The sequence below is a fragment of the Tyto alba genome, unplaced genomic scaffold (assembly GCF_018691265.1).
Source record: "Tyto alba isolate M040663 unplaced genomic scaffold, T.alba_DEE_v4.0 Super-Scaffold_45, whole genome shotgun sequence".
Lineage (NCBI taxonomy): Eukaryota > Metazoa > Chordata > Aves > Strigiformes > Tytonidae > Tyto > Tyto alba.
Genome location: NW_024881321.1, coordinates 41,178,820 through 41,184,851, shown reverse-complemented (window position 1 = coordinate 41,184,851; position 6,032 = coordinate 41,178,820).

The window sequence follows — 6,032 nt, the reverse complement described above, 5'->3', positions numbered from 1 at the left end:
AAAGGAAAGAAGCAAAACTTATCTGGGTAGTGTTACATGTTGTGAATGCTGCTGATGACTAAAAGCCGACTGAGAAATTAGGTGTGTCCTGATCAGTGTGCCACAACAAACGACAGGGATGCCACAGGGAGGGCCCTGTCATGCATCAACTTTTGTTTGTATGTGGGAAAGGCAATGAAAATCTGCCTCGTAAGCTTTAAATCTGTCCATTTTTAAGGTGGATCAATCTCAATGAGAACTAATATACTGGCACCGAGCAAAAGCTATAGCATGTCACAGCCACAGCAGTCTTCTATTTAAAGTGTTTGTGTTCATTTCCCACCACATGTACTGCTAAGTAGATGACTGAAATCCAGTTTCTACTTCTTATTTCTATCTGACTCTTTCTACTGTCCTTCCTCTTGGCCTCTGGCTCCTCTTTTTGTAACCCAAGCTTATGGTAGGGTGGGTACACAGCAGTTGCGAAGAAAAATCACTGTGTCAAGAACTGCATCTTGGACTTTACAACATGTATTAAAGAATAGTGGATAGGTGTTATTAATAGAGAAACAAAAATCTAGTAATAAGCATAACTTATGAGTCATTTTCCCCAGGCAGTCTGAGAGTATAAAATTTTTGAGTGAGGGAGCATGTTGTAATTCCAGCTGTGTTCACCAGCCCAGATTACTTGGGATTTTCTTAATATTTCCTTGCAGTTAGGCTAGCATTGGATCCCTATTCAGTTTGTGCACAAAGTTTCTGATGACTAATCAATTAAAAACTACTTACAAAGGCAGCACTGCTTATCTGTTATGACACTTTAGCAAAAACAAGGCAAGAAAATAGAAAAATCAAAGATTTTCCAAAAACTCAGTGACAATGCCAGCACAGGACCCCTAAACATACATACAACAGAAAAAAACCCAACTGCTTGGCAAAATATTAATCAAAGTATTCTGCCTAGCCCCTGGAAACATTTGAGACAGCACTTAACACAGTGATTTATGTTGAGCCAGTTAGAGCTCAGTCCTATGAAAGACTGTAATTTACTCTCCAAAGGCGAAGGGTTCATGCTCCAGTCATGGGAAATCAATTGATGTAGAGAATTAATTATCTTATTTTGTCATGAGCATTATCTTCCACACATCTGCTGCTTTGATTTTCTTGCTTTTTTGCTGCAAGGAATGTCATAGCTCAGGCAAAAGTAGCTCTGTATTTTGTTTCCTATGTCTCGTGCTGTTCTGAGGATACAGTTTGTACAGGTGGTAGGAGAAAGCAGCAGTACAGTAATTTCTATGTGCTTCTAAGGCAACTAATCCTTCCTTCTAATCCAGGGTGAAGTCTCCAACATAACCTAGTGTCTTCTGAGACAGAGGTTTATTTTTTAAAGCTCGATCCACTGCAAGTTACTGCTCCTAAAGATTCTTTCTTTTTCAGTCGCCGTATTTTAGGGTCTGCTGTAATTATGTGCATCCTTTTAGTGCCCTCCCAGCAATTTAAATATTCTTATATGGGTTTCCTCTGGTCACTTTGTTACTCCATCTTACTTGCTGCTTTTGTTCATGTAATTTTAATGGTATTCTAGTAAGGCACTGGATAATCTGATTATAGACATGCAGCCATTGTACAGTTTGTCCAGATTTTATTGTGTGCTGTCCCTCTTTGGTGGAGTGAGAAGGCTAAATCTAGGATTCCTTCTCTCAGAGTTCCAGGTTCCTTTCCATCATGTTGCCCTGTACCATATAACACTGAAGAGTAATTTCTGAACACACACTGTACATAGTAAATTGCAAAAGCAGAAGTTAGAGAGCTGCTCCATGATAACAGTAGACAGATCGTAGTCATTACAGACAAGGACATTTTTAACTCACGCTAACTATATATGAGGGATGAACTACTGCACCCATCTTACAGACCTCACTGCAAATTAATTACAGCCATTTCAGTTGCACTTCTGCTGACTCCAAGAGCTCAAACCCACAAAACAGGATAAGATCTTGAGGTGGCTGGTGTAAGTCAGAGATATCAAATTGTGAAACTTGCTGGCTAGTGAAGCCATCACTTGCTTTGGCTCTGGTGAGTATTGTTAGTGCCAACATACTGTCTCCACCTCAAGGAAGTCCTAAGGAGACCAATAATAACCTTGAAATCATTCCGGGATCTGCATAGAGAACTACTTCAGTCCAAACCAGAACTATTCAGGTAGTGTCAGAAATACAAGCATGACTGATTTACTTAAGTAGTAATGTGGTAAGGCCAAAAAAGTGGGGGTTTGGACCTGCTTAGTCACATTGAAAATAAGCAAGGCCATAAAGCTTCTGTGTGCTGAAGACAAAAAGGAAAAATCCCCAACAATTGTCAGTATTGCTCTCAGGAGGCATGGAAAAGAGTCACAGAAAAGATAGAAGAGAATCACCCTGTAAAGAAATCCACAGTGATTCTGAGTGGACAGGAGGAGAAAGGTGCTCCTAGCATGCATTCCTGGTTAAGTGTTGCAGCGGTGGTCACATAACTGCAGAGACCTCCTCCACTTAAGCTGCAGTTGCACATGGAAACATGGAACTGATGAAAGATCTAGATTTTTTAAAAAGAAAAATGAAACATCTATTTTTATTTTAAATGAGATTCCAATTGCAAAAGCTGTCTTTTGAGATAACAGGTATGTTTAGGTTTTTCACTTAAAATGTCAATTTGAGATCTGTTGCTGTATCTGGTATAAATTTGCTTTAAGTGTGGATGGATATACCTCATCAAATAGGAAACCTCTCTCTTTTGTTTGGAAAATGCTGGACAGTGGGACTGAACAAGCATCAATACATGAAAGTATGTTTCAGGTTACTGCCATGTGTACAAAATAGGTCTGACACGCCTTTGAAGGAGTAACACCAAGAGCACTGTTATGAGTACAATGCGGTGTCTGTGTCTGTGTTTCAGTTGCTACCCCATCCTCTCCAAGAAGAGTGAGGGCATTAAGGGAAGGGATCTAGTAGGTTATGCAGGTACTCAGTTTTGATTTAGACTTTGGACTTGGCCAACCAGAAAATCAACCACCCATGCATTTAAGATTTTGTGGAATGAGGATCTTGCTGGGCACAAGCTCTGCTGTTGTGCTAAAACAGGTGTGTTCAGATTGTAGGACTCAGAACTGGTTTGTTTTCAAAGATCTATAGCTTTTGGTGCTGCAGCGAGCTGTAGCAATATTTAATTCAGTATAAATAGGCTCTCTGGCATAAATATGTCTTGCTTGCTTTCCACATTAACCTATATTAACTAGAGGTGCAGAGGCCTGTGGAGAACTTCACTGGAATTACCAGACTGCCTTTGAATTAACTAGCGTGACATAGCCATCGCTTCCAACATCAGTGATCGATGTGTCGGGAGCTGTACCTTTCAGGGCCAACTGAAACAACCTACTGTGTTGCTTTGAAGTTCACCCCGACTCCCCAATACTGAAGGACACAAACCTTTGTCTGGCTTCTTGGTGCTGACTGATTTCTGAACAATGCAGTCTCACTAGCAGCAACCTGGCATCAGCCCAGAGGTTTGAGCCCTGAAACATGCCCGAGAGGCCAGAAGTTGGAAGCAATGAGAGGCTTTTCCCAACTACGTGTGAATTTGGTGCCTAGTTATACTCACACAGTTGACTGTGTAATCGAGATAACAGGTTGGGTTGTAAAACTCACTCGGGAAAACAGCTCTACAGTGGAACATGAACAGAAATTCACAAAATTACTCCCCTCTAACTGGACTCTTACTGGATGTTTCAAGTTCAATTCATTCACAACACTCTTAAGAAACTCTAGGAAACATCCTCTGCTCTGAGAAAAATGCATACTTTGCTCCTGATTCACAATTTGGCTGTGCTGACACTTGCGTGTGTTCTTTTGGAAGTGTACTTTTGGTTTGGAGTGATTCGTTTCTCTAAAATGAGTGCCAGAAAGTACTTTGGGTTTTTACTTTAAAAGCGTGTTCATGACAGATATGAGATATCAGAATTATGGAAATAGTGATATATGCCAGATTCTACAGATGACCATTTTATCTGCAACACTTACCAAGTATTATACATATCCAATATATGTGTTACTTTTCCCCGAGACTGATGGGTTGCTACCATGCTCCCTATTCCCTTGCTACACGGTGGAGAGCTTTCCTGGTCATTGCTAGCTACTGGGATACACTTCTTCCTCTGAACCCCGCTGTGTCACCAGCTTTCAAACTTTGTGCAGCTTAATTGGAGGCATTGCTATTATGCTTTGGATATTGTGGAACAAATACTTTATTGGGCAGATAAACACTTAGAGCACTCTAATATCTTTGTTCCTAAGAGTGCTATGGCCCCTGAAGCTTCCCCGATTTAGCCAGTCACCTTAACATCACCCTTGACTCAACCAGTGAAGGTAAAAGCAGATAAAAGCACTTTGCATGGCTAAAATAGATGTGAAAGCTTGCAACGGCTTATAATCACATAGAGGAACGGGAATATAAATTTACCCATCCAGCTCATAAAGGGTTTTCTCCCCCTTTATATCATAGGTAAAGCTAGTAAACATTTCACAGCTTTCCCCTGAGACCTCCGTGGCTCAAGCCAGCTCTTCATCCTGATATTGTCAACATGAAGAAAGGCCAGTATGAGAATCCCTTCTTTCCTCTAATTAGTGTTAATGAAGCCAAGAGGGAAGAAAACTAGTCCTACCCAACAAGAAAGCCCAACCTTTCCACTTGGGAAAGAGTAGTAGCTCTCTGAGTCTGGAACAGAGGATCTCTTCTACCATTTAGTAAGCCAAAACATGCCTTCTCACATTTTTCCAAACCCTTAACCAAGTTGACAGTCCCTTCACATTGGTTTGAAAATTGTTCAAAACCCAAGATGAAGCTTCTTCTTACGTTTTTACAATTCATATTAGAAAGTGTGTTTACTTCAACTGGAATGTAAATAAAGCTAATGCATCTCGATCTTGAATAAAAGCAGAGATGGGAATAAGCAACTGCTCTGAGTACCCTACAGTCAGGTCTTTGAGAAGTGACTAAAAGTGAGCTTATGGTAACCAAAACGAACGAGGTGAAGGCAAACTCAAGGAGGAAAAGGCACTGATTTGAAAACTACGAACAAGGAAACAATTCCAGAGAAAATTCTCCCTGTCTGGAAAAATTTTCATTTCTATGTTTGAACATGTTTAATTTCAGCATCAAACTAAAGAATGAGAACTTTGTAGAGCTACTATCAAAGCCCTGAAGGAAGAAACTATTGTCTGAACCAAAAAAGTGGTAACCTGGCACAGCGGAAGGGACAACTAACCAAAGCAGATAAAAAATAAACACTTAAACGATGGAAAGCAAACAAAGCTCTGCTCCAAATAGAGAGGTTGAGCAACTTCAGGTGCTGGGATACGGGAATGGTGGCACTGGGCACTCGTGTCTGTTCTGGTAAACACCGGGCCTAAGTGCGATTCCCTGTATTTGATCCATGACGGGGGTGCCGGTTCGCCAAGGACCGGTTTCACCCGTGCGGCCCCACAGGTGCCCAGGGCAGGTATGGTGTGCTCGGCATGCTCCGGACGCACCGTGGGATCTGGTTATTGGGAGACGTGAAACTTCTCCGCTCCCACCGGGCTGCTGGAGGGGTGTTTGCCCCGCACCCGGGCAGAGCCGGCACCCTGAGCTGCCCACAGGGCTCCGGTGCTTTCCAGGATCAGCCCGGTCAGGGCTTGCCCTGAGCCCCGAGGGCCGCCCGGGGGAAAAGCGGTGCCCGCACCAGCGCTGAAGTCAGCGCGGCCGCGCTGGGATCACGGCCCGAAGGGGAACTAAATCCAGGCGTGGCGGCTGAAGGAAGTGGGCGGGCGCCAAGGAAAACAGGGTTAGCTCAAACTTCGGGGAGATGGCCCAAAGCAGGCCACGCAGGAGGCCACCATGAGGCGCCCCTTCGGGGGTCGGCGGAGCCAGGCCGGCCCGCCGGGCCCCCCACAGCCGTTCAGCCCGCCCCGCAGCGGCCGCCCGGGCCGCCGGCAGCGGGCAGGGCCCGCGGGCGGTGGGGCGGGCCGGGGGCGGCCGCT